This window comes from Triturus cristatus, chromosome 12, assembly GCF_964204655.1.
Source record: "Triturus cristatus chromosome 12, aTriCri1.1, whole genome shotgun sequence".
NCBI lineage: Eukaryota > Metazoa > Chordata > Amphibia > Caudata > Salamandridae > Triturus > Triturus cristatus.
The window spans coordinates 706708110-706723720 of record NC_140595.1 but is presented as its reverse complement, the minus strand read 5'-3'; the positions used below and the strand labels follow the sequence as shown (position 1 = coordinate 706723720).

Here is a 15611-nt window from a genome sequence, read left to right as displayed (position 1 = left end):
ACAAGGGCTTGGGGGGTGGGCGTCCGCGCCGTCGTAGAATTAAATATTTTGCGTCTTTGCTCCCTTTCCGATTCACACAGTTCTTTACACGCATCAAGATGAAGATCTTTGTGGGCAACGTTGACGAGCAAACGACGCAGGAAGAGCTGAGCGCGCTCTTCGAGCACCACGGCACAGTGGTGAGCTGTGCAGTCATGAAGCAATTCGCCTTCGTTCACATGCGGGAAGAGGACCGGGCCCTGGCCGCTATAGCGGCACTCAACGGCCGCGAGCTGAATGGCCGAAAGATGGTGGTGGAACTGAGCAAACCGCGGCCTCTCAACACCTGGAAGGTGTTCGTGGGCAACGTCAGCACCTCGTGCACCGCCACCGAGCTGCGCAACCTTTTCGAGAACTACGGCAGGGTGGTGGAATGCGATATCGTGAAAGGTAAAGGCGTATTGACCTTCCTACCGCTTACTGACCGCAGCACCTCTCACTGTCTCTTCAGTCGCAGGTTCTAGAGCAAACAATTTTAATTCCCCGGGACCCCAAAAGATCAGACCCATGCACTCAAACAGCCACGACCACACATTTACATCCACCGACTAATCTCCCACTAAACAACAAAGTTGTCTCCTAAGCCAGTGTTTCGAAACATTAACCAGCGTTTGTTGCGCTAGTCTCGGACACAGGCATCATTTCCTCTCTTAGTCTTTAAACTTTTGGTTTCCAAGGATTAGTATTTGTCTTGTACGGAAGCTAATCGCTAATAGTGGACATGTAGTTGAATCCCCACCAGATTAGCGCAACAGCCTACCTATGTTAGGAAGATTACCAGGCAAGGATTTTAAAATGCACCTGGCCTTCCGACGGTTCCTAGAATGTAAATCGTGTATTTAAAGCTGTTTCTCGGATTGTCGATTAAGCTCTGGGGACTGAGATGCCGTACATTAATGTCGTTAAATCAAAAGTACGTGCTCTGTCAAATGATAAACTTCATGTGCCAAACTTGACTACTGTAGGAAGGTTGTGTGGAGAAGGGGGTGGGCGTCGACTATCTAACAAGATTTTAGACCAACCGTGTTTTCGCTAGTACTATCCCATGTAGATCATATGGTTTCAACCAGGCCCTGGTGAAAGCCGTCCTCTCGATGGGAAGTATATTTGTGAACCGTCAATTAGACCATATTGTCCAGACCGCAGCCTTAATTCTTAGGGTTTAAAGTTTTGTGAGTTGACCAATTTATTGGGTACGATTCACTAAACCTTTTGGGATAGGTCCTCATACTCCAGGTTTAAATAACGTCATCTTGAATCTTTGGGCGTAGAACATACTTGCGTCTTATGCCTAAAGAAACTACCCACAGATAGTGCTTAATGAACTGAATCTGAATGTTTGGGTGTAACCCACAGCTTTGTGAATCGGTCCTGTGAAAACGCTCGCCCCATGCCAGAAAATTGCCAGCACGTTACAACTGCACAAGACAGAACTTGAGTAGACGCGTGTGCTCAGTACCGGCAGGCTCAGAGACCCGAAAAGTAGCACATGCATCATGCCTCCACTAGACACATGCATCATGCCTGACTCTGAGAGGGCCAGGCTGTGAAGACAGATCAGGCAGTCATCCCAGCAGGCGTGTTGATTTTGAAAAGTTATTGGGAATTCTGAGTGCGGAAGAAGAGATTTATAGTTCCGGCCCTCTGAAATACGTGCCTGTGCTGAGCCCCGGAAAGCACCGGCACAAATGAGGCACAGAATGACAACCCAATAAAGCAACCTGGGCTGCTCAGCTCTGTTTGTTTGCATGAAAATGAGTCAATATGGCATCAGACCTGGAAGAGAAAGAGGGTGAAAAACGGTAGTCAAATATTTTCAGCAATAATGGGGCGTAACACAAGTGAAAAAATCTGACCTTTTCGAAAGGATCAGGTTTATTTCTCGCCATCGGTTTCCAATGCCAACATTAAAGGCCGAGGGTTTCTAATGCATGCTCCTGGCAAAGGTGGTAAAATCATTGGATTCCGATATCCCAGCATTTGAGGAGTCAGACTGCGGGCTTCGAAGTGAAGTGTTAGTGCACCCCCATACACATGTCAATGTTGTTCGTGGGAATAAGTGACTTCTTTCTTGGTAGGGCCTGAAGAGCCGGTTGGAAATGAAGTTCCTCTCTTAATATAGTTGTCCAATGCTTTCCACGTTCCTAGGGATATCAGCGCTGCAGTAAAGACTACAGGTAATAAGGAAAGCTCCATGGACCTGCACTGAGCACACAGTGAACTAGGATGACACCTGCCATCGTCGTCAGACGAGGTGGCCGAGTGGTTAAGGCGATGGACTGCTAATCCATTGTGCTCTGCACGCGTGGGTTCGAATCCCACCCTCGTCGGTACATCGCAGTTTTGTCATTATTTACAGGGGTATTGTATTTCAAGCGAATAACAGAGACTGTGGCGCATCATAGCAGGACCATAAGGCATAATACATCTGTATTCCTCTGCGATTTGTAACAGTCGCACAGCTGCTTTGGTGTTACCGATCAATGTTCTTTACAAGGGGTGTTTCCTATAAAATGATAGAATTTGCTGATTTATGACCCACAGCAGACGATTCTTACGTCCATAGTATTCTTCTTGTTTTCTTTTCAAACGTTGTTCACTTCCTGTTTTGTATTGCCCATTAATTTGTTTGAGTACAAGGTAAATGGCAATATAGGATAAAAATGCCCCCCAGTTCCTGACAGAAGAAAAGACGAGAGATGGACACGGTGTTCTACTACTTGAGACATGGATGTCCGACTTGAAGTACAGGTGGTAGCGTGGCCGAGCGGTCTAAGGCACTGGATTAAGGCTCCAGTCTCTCTGGAGGCGTGGGTTCGAATCCCACCGCTGCCAGTTCACTTTTGAACAATGCACTCATATATAGGCATGTGCTTTATGTGCTTTACATACATTTAAAGGAAAACCCAGGGAATCAAATACATTCTGTCTTCCTTCCAACGTGAAGTCTCCTTTCCCCGTGTTACCATGATTAGCATTTTCACGAGTGAACCATGGCTCCTTGTGTCGCAGATGACGACGCGTGTGACATCACAGAACTGCAAGTGGCATCCAAGGGTATGGGTTGGAAGTGTAGGGTCGGAGCATTGGCAGCCACTTTTGACAAACCAGTTCTACCTGCAGTAGCACGAAAAGAGCCAATGTTTTTTCTCTCGTAAATCCGTTTCATAAAAAGGTCTATTTTTCTTTAACTCTTGTTTTAAAAAAGTACTTTGTTAATTCCTGGCCTGCCTGTGTCCCACTTTCGTTAGCTACCCGTGTCCTGATTTAGAGGCAGGTGCTCAGCAGGCCCATCTCGGGGATTGGTGGACAAAACAATCCCAGTAATATCTTCCCTACACCTAGCCGACTCCTGGAGCTAAGGGGTTCTCTTGTCCTATTTTTAGTTTCATTTTTACCTCCTTGTTAGTAACTGTGGTGTGGCTCTGCCTGCATCTTTGCACTTTATAGCAGAAGACGGTCTTCTCGTTAGGTCTCGGCTAGCGAAGGATGCGCTAGCGCAGTCTCGCTCGCGAGATTTAATGACTTGGAGAAGAGGGGCTTGAACCCGCCTCTCTTCTCTCCTCTTCTCCATTGGCTGGCCTCTTAAATGCTGGTCAGCCATTGGAGAAGAGGTTTGTCTCTCCAAACAAGCCCCGTCCTTTTCGGATTCGGGGGCGTGTTTTTTCGAATCGTTCTCTTTTTTCCAGGCCGTCCCTTTTTTCGCTGGTGGGCGTGTTTATTTTTTTTTTTTTTACAGGGACGTTCTCTGTTTATTTATGTCTCGGCTAGCGAAGGCTCTGCTAGTTGTTTCTACCTGTTATTACACAAAGACTTCCTGTCCCTCTAAATGTGAGTTAGTGTGACTCCGGCACCACGAGTCCCGTGAAAGGCGCTTTGTGTTGTCCGCTATTTTTCAGTTATCGCTCTTGTTCCTTTTTCCTGTGACAACCTAGCCGTCTGACGCCATTTTACAGAACGGGGCTGAGGAAGCAAGAAAGTCGAGCGGTTCTTGTGGAAGGGATACTCGGAAGAACAGACTGAGCAGGGAGGGGGAGAGCAGCGGTCAGTCTCCGCCGTCCGCGCCGTAGTTGTCGCCGCAGCTGCGCAATTATCATCTTGTCGCCGTTCAGGCGCTGACACCATGTCTGAGACGCATAAGACCATAAAGGGTGGCGGGTGGTAATTAGAACATCGCATCCATTTTGTATTTTTGGGGCGTCACAAGGGCTTGGGGGGTGGGCGTCCGCGCCGTCATAGAAAGAAATATTTTGCGTCTTTGCTCCCTTTCCGATTCACACAGTTCTTTACACGCATAAAGTTGAAGATCTTTGTGGGCAACGTTGACGAGCAAACGACGCAGGAAGAGCTGAGCGTGCTCTTCGAGCACCACGGCACAGTGGTGAGCTGTGCAGTCATGAAGCAATTCGCCTTCGTTCACATGCGGGAAGAGGACCGGGCCCTGGCCGCTATAGCGGCACTCAACGGCCGCGAGCTGAATGACCGAAAGATGGTGGTGGAACTGAGCAAACCGCGGCCTCTCAACACCTGGAAGGTGTTCGTGGGCAACGTCAGCGCCTCGTGCACCGCCACCGAGCTGCGCAACCTTTTCGAGAACTACGGCAGGGTGGTGGAATGCGATATCGTGAAAGGTAAAGGAGTATTGACCTTCCTGCCGCTTACTGACCACAGCACCTCTCACTGTCTCTTCAGTCGCAGGTTCTAGAGCAAACAATTTTAATTCCCCGTGACCCCAAAAGATCAGACCCATGCACTCAAACAGCCACGACCACACATTTACATCCACCAACTAATCTCCCACTAAACAACAAAGTTGTATCCTAAGCCAGTGTTTCGAAACATTAACCGGCGTTTGTTGCGCTAGTCTCGGACACAGGCATCATTTCCTCTCTTAGTCTTTAAACTTTTGGTTTCCAAGAATTAGTATGTGTCTTGTACGGAAGCTAATCGCTAATAGTGGACATGTAGTTGAATCCCCACCAGATTAGTGCAACAGCCTACCTATGTTAGGAAGATTACCAGGCATGGATTTTAAAATGCACCTGGCCTTCCGACGGTTCCTAGATTGTAAATCGTGTATTTAAAGCTGTTTCTCGGATTGTCGATTAAGCTCTGGGGACTGAGATGCAGTACATTAATGTCGTTAAATCAAAAGTACGTGCTCTGTCAAATGATAAACTTCATGTGCCAAACTTGACTACTGTAGGAAGGTTGTGTGGAGAAGGGGGGCGGTCGTCGACTATCTAACAAGATTTTAGACCAACCGTGTTTTCGCTAGTACTATCCCATGTAGATCATATGGTTTCAACCAGGCCCTGGTGAAAGCCGTTCTCTCGATGGGAAGTATATTTGTGAACCGTCAATTAGACCATATTGTCCAGACCGCAGCCTTAATTCTTAGGGTTTAAAGTTTTGTGAGTTGACCAATTTATTGGGTACGATTCACTAAACCTTTTGGGATAGGTCCTCATACTCCAGGTTTAAATAACGTCATCTTGAATCTTTGGGCGTAGAACATACTTGCGTCTTATGCCTAAAGAAACTACCCACAGATAGTGCTTAATGAACTGAATCTGTATGTTTGGGTGTAACCCACAGCTTTGTGAATCGGTCCTGTGAAAATGCTCGCCCATGCCAGACAATTGCCAGCACGTTACAACTGCACAAGACAGAACTTGAGTAGACGTCTGTGCTCAGTACCGGCAGGCTCAGGGACCCGAAAAGTAGCACATGCACCATGCCTCCACTAGACACATGCATCATGCCTGACTCTGAGAGGGCCAGGCTGTGAAGACAGATCAGGCAGTCATCCCAGCAGGCGTGTTGATTTTGAAAAGTTATTGGGAATTCTGAGTGCGGAAGAAGAGATTTATAGTTCCGGCCCTCTGAAATACGTGCCTGTGCTGAGCCCCGGAAAGCACCGGCACAAATGAGGCACAGAATGACAACCCAAAAAAGCAACCTGGGCCGCTCAGCTCTGTTTGTTTGCGTGAAAATGAGTCAATATGGCATCAGACCTGGAAGAGAAAGAGGGTGAAAAACGGTAGTCAAATATTTTCAGCAATAATGAGGCGAAACACTTGTGAAAAAATCTGACCTTTTCGAAAGGAGCAGGTTTATTTCTCGCCATCGGTTTCCAATGCCAACATTAAAGGCCGAGGGTTTCTAATGCATTCTCCTGGCAAAGGTGGTAAAGTCATTGGCTTCCGATATCCCAGCATTTGAGGAGTCAGACTGCGGGGCTTCGAAGTGAAGTGTTAGTGCACCCCCATACACATGTCAATGTTGTTCGTGGGAATAAGTGACTTCTTTCTTGGTAGGGCCTGAAGAGCCGGTTGGAAATGAAGTTCCTCTCTTAATATAGTTGTCCAATGCTTTCCACGTTCCTAGGGATATCAGCGCTGCAGTAAAGACTACAGGTAATAAGGACAGCTCCATGGACCTGCACTGAGCACACAGTGAACTAGGATGACACCTGCCACCGTCGTCAGACGAGGTGGCCGAGTGGTTAAGGCGATGGACTGCTAATCCATTGTGCTCTGCACGCGTGGGTTCGAATCCCACACTCGTCGGTACATCGTATGTAGGAGAGTAGGGTCTGCTATCCTATGGTCACCCCAAATTTTTGCTTTTTGCTTCACTGGTTTTTGACATATTGAGGCTGTGGGCCTGCCAATCAGACCCCCAGCCTGCTGTTCTCTCTACTAAATTAAAACTATGCACCCTAGGTGCATAACCAATTGGAAGTGGATCACCCTGTCAGCCCCTGTACCAGTGTACACTAGGTACCCAGGGCATTGGTGTACCCAAGGCCTGCCAAGGGCTGCAGCATGTATTATGCCACCCCAGGCTTGGCCTAACGATTTGACACAACTGGCTGATCACTCAGCTGGGGTAAGTTGGTGTAATCACCTCTTACTTAGGTGTAGTATACCTATACCTAACCTTAAATGGGACACCTGGTAACCTATAAGTCACTCCTATGGCAGGCCTTAACAATCCTGAAGGCAGAGTGCTTGGTTCCATGTGAGATGGTGCTCTGGCATGAGCTGAGCCTGTCTGCAGTGGTCGGAACAACTTCCTTCTACTGTTTCCAGATATCGTCATACCATATACTCTTAAGTGCATTATGAACCTCGCGGTTAAATGCTATCTTTGGTTTGGCTTTATCAAAACATGTCGAGTAAGGTGTCATACGAATTGGAATACTAACCCCTCGCCAATTCTGGCGACGGGGTTAGCATTCCACCCTTCTAGAGGGACACGACATGTACAGTACCTGAAACCCGGGTAAAATCAGACATAGCCTCAGCTCCACAAAATGGATGCTGCCACCACAGACACAAGTCTGCCCTCCTGCTGCTGGGAGTCCTTCCAGCTTGGGAGGTGTGGACAAAGGGTTTCCTGCCAGGGGAGGTGCGTGCACCACCCCAGACAGGATTTTGTGTATTGGTCAGGTAGGGCTTGAAAGAAACCAGACATGCCTGTGGCTCACGAGGAGCCTCGGTGCATATGCCAGTTCAAACCGGTCCTGGGGCACACCAGTCCCGGGCCTGGGGCGAGCTGGACAAAGGATTGGGGGTGTAACCACCCCCCTTCCTGGTCCCACCCATAGGGAGGGACCTAGCAGGTAGTCCGGCCCCTAGAATCCGAATAAAGGTAGGAGCTGTGTCCTAAGACTTCAGACATCCTGGAATCAACTTGAAACTAAGAAGAAGACGGGAACTTCGACATTCTGCTGCACAGAAGACTGAAGAAAATCTCCCCTGTGGTCAGGGAGTGACCACCTTGCTAACGCAAGCACCATCCAGCGAATCAACGTCTGCTTTGCCGCCGCCTCCCGCCGGAGCCCGAGCCCAGAGACTGACAAGACCTGGACCTCCAGACCTCTCACCGCCCGATCCACAGTCCCTGCAAAGAGGAGACCCGTGGAGGCACCGAGACACGTGGAGCCAGCCATCTTGGAACGACTACGACAAGCTGACCAGTGCAACAACCGAGGCTCCCTCCAAGTTGTGCTTTGGGTCCTGAGAAGCCCAACCCTCGAGCAGCATCTGCACCAAAGGTGAGCCCTCCAGCATCTCCACGATCTGCGTGGGGCCCTTCTGCATTTTGCCACTCGACGCGCCTAACCGGTTGCTGGCCCGCTGGCTAGTGGCCATCTTGGCGACGAAATCTACGACAAACACCGCTGGTCTGGTTGATCCAGACTGGCCCTTGCTCCCCTCCAAAGGAGCAATCCCTCTGACCTTGCTGGTCAGAACCAACAGCTGATTTCCGAATCCTCCTGCAATTGCTTTTGCCAAGGCTTGTTTGCTTCGATCAAGTCGCCGACACCGCCGACAGCGAGAGCCTGCGTGGGACAGCTCGTGAGCCGACTCCTGGACGTCGTCGACCTTCAGGGACCACGTGGCTGCGGAGACAAGCTACCCCTCATCACCTGTTTGCACCCGACATCGCCTGGTACCCACCTGGTGCCACGCTGGTCACTGGCTAGTGACTGTGAACACTGTCCCCTCTGCTTACAGGTCTTCAACATCTCCGATCCACTCTTGGATCCACTGCATCTCTTCCCGACCGACCGCCTGCAGCACTTTTGTCTACAGGCCCCACGGAACAGATAGAAGAAACCCGACGCACTTCGAGGCCTATGCACCCGCTTCCTGTGGGTGAGGTAAAGCTGGTACTCCGGTGCCCATGTGTAGTAATACATCTCTAGTGCCTGTGTTCCAAATCTTAAGTTCCTAGGTCATCCGGAAGATTCCTTTTGCAGTAACTTTGTACTTTTTACGCACCCATTGAAACCTATGGGAGCACGCGTGTGACTATTTGCTCTGCACACGCCACCCGTGGACCTCCTGGTCACTAACTGACGTTAGCTCCTTGTAGGCCCAGCGATTCTAGAGGCCCTAGGCCTTTTCCCTTTTCTGTTCGTGGTACTTATACCACTATTTTAGTATATGGTTCGAGTGGCCACCAGGGCCTATCCATATAAAGTGCAACTTCTGTGTATTCTGTGATAATCTTGTTTGACGATTTGTGCTCCTGTGCTCATAAAGAGACTAGGGGTTACTTTGAGAAATAAATACATATATATTTTGAATATATATCTGGGTGGTGTCCTTTCATTGGTATAAAAGGGGGTTACTATTGGTAAAACAGCTTGCTTAACACGCATCACGAGTTTAGCCTCAACGACTGCTTAGCCTACGCTACCACTAGGGCAGCTAGTCCGAAAAGGTTGACTTACAACCACACCATAAGGGTTGCTTGGCATGGTACAAGGTGGTCACTAGAACTAGTGAACAGCATATACCAGGCCAACTTCTCACATTGGTGAGCAGCGGTTGGATTTGAGCTTGCTGTGTTTTACCATTGTAATCTCTTGGTTACCAATTGAAAGATCACATAGGTACCTGTAGGTACATATAAAACAAGATTAGATATACTTAAGTTCTACTGAACTTAGTTGTTGTAGAGCAAAGGGAGTAGCACACCCTGACTACAACTACTAGATAGGTTTAGTAGGTAAACCCAAGTGTAGGTAGATTGCAACACATCCACCCACACTTAAGAGCAATGGCCGGGGCAGAGGGGTCCACTGTACCCATCTCTGTTGAGAGTGACCCCCAGAGGGCACCATCCAGCTTTGCTACCCTTAATCAGAATGAGCTCAGGCATTTGGCAACTCTTAGAGGCCTTAAACAGCCCAAGAACCCAAACTCTGCTGAGCTCAGAGAGCTCTTACAGAATGATGAGAATCAGAGAGCACTCAAGAAAGCTTCCCAGTTAGCCCCCTTAGGGACAGGAACAGGAGGCCCCCCTTCTAAAGATGCCACTGAAGTACCCCTTCCCAATAGTCACCCCTTAGATGGGATGCCTACCACAGAGGATGAGAGTGAAAAGGATACTGACAGTAGTGAGGATGAAGGGAGAACTAGCCCAGTGCCAAGTATTATACTTGGCCCAGCTAAACCAAGGCTATTGGGGACTGACAGTGGGTTCAACCCACTGGATCTCCCCAGTGGACTTAACACAGGGCTTGGAAGGCAAAGGAATCGCTCAGGTGACTCCAATGCTTCCCATGGCTCTAGAGGCTCTCAAGGTCACTCCAGGAGAAGGATGACCACCCCTCAGAGGAGGGAACATGAGGCCAAGATGCAAGAGGCCCAGCTGAGGATCAGGAAGCAGGAGCTAGAAGTAGCCCTGATGGAAGAGAAACTTAGCAAGGCTAGACAGCATAAAGAGAGTGGGTCCATACCCACTGGTGGCAGCATTGTCCCTAAGGACAAAGATAGGGTCTTTGACAATAGGAACCTGTCTAAGGTTGTGCCCCCCTACAAAAGTGGGGATGACATCCACAAGTGGATAACTGCTCTTGAGAGAGCCTGCAAAGTACAGCAGGTTCCTGAAGATCAGTGGGCAGCAATCCTCTGGCTCTCCTTTGAAGGAAGAGGCAGAGACAGACTCCTCACTGTTAGAGAAGAGGATGTCAGAAACTACAGAGTCCTGAAGAGTGTTCTAGTTGATGGGTTAGGCTTAACCACTGAGCAGTACAGGTTAATGTTCAGAGACACCCAAAAGACACAGACTCAGGACTGGTCTGAATACATTGAATGTGCCACTAAGGCTTTGGAGGGTTGGTTGCTGGGAAGTAAGGTATCTGATTTTACAGGATTGTATAATTTGATGATGAGAGAACAGATTTTAAATAACTGTCAAAACCAGCAACTGCATCAACACTTGGTTGACTCTGATCTGACCTCTCCCCAAGAATTGGGAAAGAAGGCAGACAAATGGGTCAGAACCAGGGTTAAGCAAAAGAACCAGAACCAGGGCCAAGGGGGTGATCAGAAGAAGACAGACCAAAAGGGTGGAGATCAGAAACCTAAAGACCAGAAGTCTTCAACAGGGCCCCAAACTACTGCTAAGGAGGGTGGGTCCCAACAGTCCAAGAAGAAGAAAGAAGGTCAGAAGAAACCCTGGTGCAATCATTGTAAAAATACAACTCACTGGACTAGTGATTGCAAAAAGGGTGGAGCCCCCAACACTGTTGCCCCTAAGGCACCTGCTCCCAGTACTACTGTTAGCAGTGTTGGTCCCCAGACAAAGGGTGTAGTGGGAATCACTATGGGAACTGAAGGAGATTCTGACTTAGACAGAACCCTTACACAGGCAGTCTTGATCTGTGATGGGGACATTGATTTGTCCCTGACTGTGAGCCCCAGTAACCTGGGCAAGTACAGACAGACTCCTTTAATTAATGACAAAGTGGCTCAAGCCTACAGGGACACATGTGCCAGTGTCACTATGGTGACACCAGGCTTTGTGGACCCTGGACAGTACATACCAGGTGAGAACTACCTGGTGACCAATGCCAGCAATGCCACTACTTCACACAGTGTGGCAGTTGTTAACTTCTCATGGGGAGGGGTAACTGGCCTCAAAAGGGTTGTGGTTAGTGCAGACCTCCCAGTAGAATGTTTGTTGGGCAATGACCTAGAGAGTTCTCTATGGTCAGAAGTGGAGTACAGGACTCATGCAGAGATGTTAGGTATATCATCACATGTCCTTGCTGTGACCAGGTCACAGGCCAAAAAGTGCCTCACTGAACCTCAGGTCTTGGATCCTGGAACAATGGACCAAGCACCTACCAAGAAGAAGAACAGGAGGGTCAAGGCTGTGCCTTCCCCCCTGCCTCAGAGTGATGATCAGCCTTCCCAGGAAGCTGATCTAGAGGACCCTGAAGGAACTGTCCCTGAAGAGCTTGAACCTGACCAGGTTGAGTTTCTGGGGACAGGGGGACCTTCAAGGGCTGACTTGAGGCAGGCTCAGTTATCCTGTCCCTCTCTTGAACCCCTCAGACAGCTGGCTGCTGCTGAGGCTGCTGGGAATGCTCAAGGTACCCATAAAGTGTATTGGGATGAAGGGCTCCTTTATTCAGAGGCTAGAGACCCCAAGCCTGGTGCAACCAGGAGGTTGGTTATACCTCTGCAATTTAGGGGCTTCCTTCTTACCTTGGCCCATGATATTCCTTTAGCAGGACACCTAGGCCAGAACAAGACCTGGGACAGACTTGTCCCTCACTTTCACTGGCCTCATATGAATGAAGATACAAAGGAGTTTTGTCGCTCCTGTGTTACCTGCCAAGCCAGTGGCAAATCAGGTGGCACAACAAAGGCCCCCCTAATACCACTACCTGTGGTGGGGGTCCCCTTTGAAAGAGTGGGAATAGACATAGTGGGTCCCATGGATCCTCCCACTGCATCTGGGCACAGATTTATACTGGTGGTAGTGGATCATGCCACCAGGTATCCAGAGGCAATTCCCCTTAGGACCACTACAGCTCCTGTTGTGGCCAGGGCCCTGCTGGGAGTATTCTCCAGAGTGGGGTTTCCTAAGGAGGTAGTATCTGACAGAGGTACCAACTTTATGTCAGGATACTTGACAGCTATGTGGAAGGAATGTGGTGTCAACTACAAGTTCACCACCCCTTATCACCCACAATGCAATGGGCTTGTTGAGAGATTCAACAAGACCCTAAAGGGTATGATCAAAGGATTACCTGAAAAGCTCAGGCGAAGATGGGATATCCTTCTACCCTGCCTTCTGTTTGCTTACAGAGAGGTCCCACAAAAAGGAGTTGGCTACAGCCCCTTTGAATTGTTGTTTGGGCACCCTGTGAGAGGCCCACTGTGTTTGGTGAAGGAAGGATGGGAGTTACCTCTCAAAAAGCCTAAGCTAGACATAGTGGACTATGTACTTGGTCTCCGCTCCAGGATGGCTGAGTATATGGAGAAGGCATCTAAAAACCTTGAGGCAAGCCAGGCCTTACAGAAAGCTTGGCATGACCAAAAGGCTGTCTTGGTTGAGTATCAGCCAGGACAGAAGGTATGGGTGTTGGAGCCAGTGGCCCCAGCAGCACTCCAAGACAAATGGTCTGGACCCCATACAATCCTGGAAAAGAAGGGAGAGGTCACCTACTTGGTGGACCTAGGAACTCCCAGGAGTCCCCACAGGGTACTCCATGTTAACAGGCTTAAAGCATATGTTGACAGGGCAGACATGGGCTTGCTCATGGCTACAGATGAGGGACAGGAGGAAGAGAGTGACCCTCTCCCAGACCTGTTGTCTCAGAACCCTGAAGATGGCTCAGTTGAAGGAGTGACCCTTGGAGGCAACCTCACTGCCCATCAGCAGACTGAATGTAGACAGGTTCTACAATCATTTTCACATATGTTTTCCTTGATACCTAGTCAAACTGACTGGTGTACCCATGTTGTGGACACTGGTGACAGTCTGCCTGTAAAGAACAAACTTTACAGACAACCTGACCACGTCAGGGACTGTATAAAGGCTGAGGTACATAAAATGCTGGAATTAGGTGTCATTGAACCCTCAGAGAGCCCCTGGGCTAGCCCAGTGGTTCTGGTCCCCAAACCTCACACCAAAGATGGCAAGAGAGAGATGAGGTTCTGTGTGGATTACAGAGGACTCAATGCTGTCACCAGGACAGATGCACACCCTATTCCAAGGGCAGATGAGCTCATAGACAAACTAGCTTCTGCAAAGTTTTTGAGCACATTTGACTTGACAGCTGGCTATTGGCAAATCAGGTTAGCTGAGGAGTCTAAGGCCAAAACAGCATTCTCAACCCCAGGTGGGCATTATCAGTTTGTGGTGATGCCCTTTGGTCTGAAGAATGCACCTGCCACCTTCCAAAGGCTGGTGAACCAAGTCCTTACTGGGTTGGATGACTTTTGCGCAGCATATCTTGATGACATTGCTGTCTTTAGTTCCACCTGGGAGGATCACCTGATCCACCTGAAGAAGGCTCTTGAGGCTCTGCAAAGGGCAGGCCTCACTATCAAGGCTACTAAGTGCCAGATAGGGCAGAGTAAGGTTGTGTATTTGGGCCACCTTGTAGGTGGAGGCCACTGTCACAACTTAATGTAGATGGTCAAGACCAACCCATTGCTTTTATTAGCAGAAGGTTGACCCCCAGAGAGAAGAATTGGTCAGCTATTGAGAGGGAGGCCTTTGCTGTGGTGTGGGCCCTGAAGAAGCTGAGGCCATACTTGTTTGGCACTCACTTCAAGATTCAGACCGACCATAAGCCCCTCTTGTGGCTAAATCAGATGAAGGGTGAAAACCCCAAACTGCTTAGGTGGTCCATTTCCCTACAGGGGATGGACTTTACAGTGGAGCACCGGCCAGGTACTGACCATGGGAATGCAGATGGTCTCTCCAGGTACTTCCACTTAGGACATGAAGACGAGACTGGTCAAGGCTAGTTTAATGTCCCAGCGTTTGGGGGGGGGTTGTGTAGGAGAGTAGGGTCTGCTATCCTATGGTCACCCCAAATTTTTGCTTTTTGCTTCACTGGTTTTTGACATATTGAGGCTGTGGGCCTGCCAATCAGACCCCCAGCCTGCTGTTCTCTCTACTAAATTAAAACTATGCACCCTAGGTGCATAACCAATTGGAAGTGGATCACCCTGTCAGCCCCTGTACCAGTGTACACTAGGTACCCAGGGCATTGGTGTACCCAAGGCCTGCCAAGGGCTGCAGCATGTATTATGCCACCCCAGGCTTGGCCTAACGATTTGACACAACTGGCTGATCACTCAGCTGGGGTAAGTTGGTGTAATCACCTCTTACTTAGGTGTAGTATACCTATACCTAACCTTAAATGGGACACCTGGTAACCTATAAGTCACTCCTATGGCAGGCCTTAACAATCCTGAAGGCAGAGTGCTTGGTTCCATGTGAGATGGTGCTCTGGCATGAGCTGAGCCTGTCTGCAGTGGTCGGAACAACTTCCTTCTACTGTTTCCAGATATCGTCATACCATATACTCTTAAGTGCATTATGAACCTCGCGGTTAAATGCTATCTTTGGTTTGGCTTTATCAAAACATGTCGAGTAAGGTGTCATACGAATTGGAATACTAACCCCTCGCCAATTCTGGCGACGGGGTTAGCATTCCACCCTTCTAGAGGGACACGACATGTACAGTACCTGAAACCCGGGTAAAATCAGACATAGCCTCAGCTCCACAAAATGGATGCTGCCACCACAGACACAAGTCTGCCCTCCTGCTGCTGGGAGTCCTTCCAGCTTGGGAGGTGTGGACAAAGGGTTTCCTGCCAGGGGAGGTGCGTGCACCACCCCAGACAGGATTTTGTGTATTGGTCAGGTAGGGCTTGAAAGAAACCAGACATGCCTGTGGCTCACGAGGAGCCTCGGTGCATATGCCAGTTCAAACCGGTCCTGGGGCACACCAGTCCCGGGCCTGGGGCGAGCTGGACAAAGGATTGGGGGTGTAACCACCCCCCTTCCTGGTCCCACCCATAGGGAGGGACCTAGCAGGTAGTCCGGCCCCTAGAATCCGAATAAAGGTAGGAGCTGTGTCCTAAGACTTCAGACATCCTGGAATCAACTTGAAACTAAGAAGAAGACGGGAACTTCGACATTCTGCTGCACAGAAGACTGAAGAAAATCTCCCCTGTGGTCAGGGAGTGACCACCTTGCTAACGCAAGCACCATCCAGCGAATCAACGTCTGCTTTG

The 15611-nt window shown here is 49.3% G+C and overlaps 2 non-coding genes across 2 annotated transcripts; both read left to right on the top strand.

Moving 5' to 3' along the window:
• Positions 1 to 2287: 2287 nt before the first annotated feature.
• TRNAS-GCU (transfer RNA serine (anticodon GCU)) lies at positions 2288 to 2369 on the top strand. Its single transcript has one exon. It is a non-coding gene; the product is annotated as a tRNA-Ser (tRNA).
• A 423-nt stretch (positions 2370 to 2792) lies between these two features.
• Positions 2793 to 2874, top strand: TRNAL-AAG (transfer RNA leucine (anticodon AAG)). Its single transcript has one exon. It is a non-coding gene; the product is annotated as a tRNA-Leu (tRNA).
• Positions 2875 to 15611: the final 12737 nt, after the last annotated feature.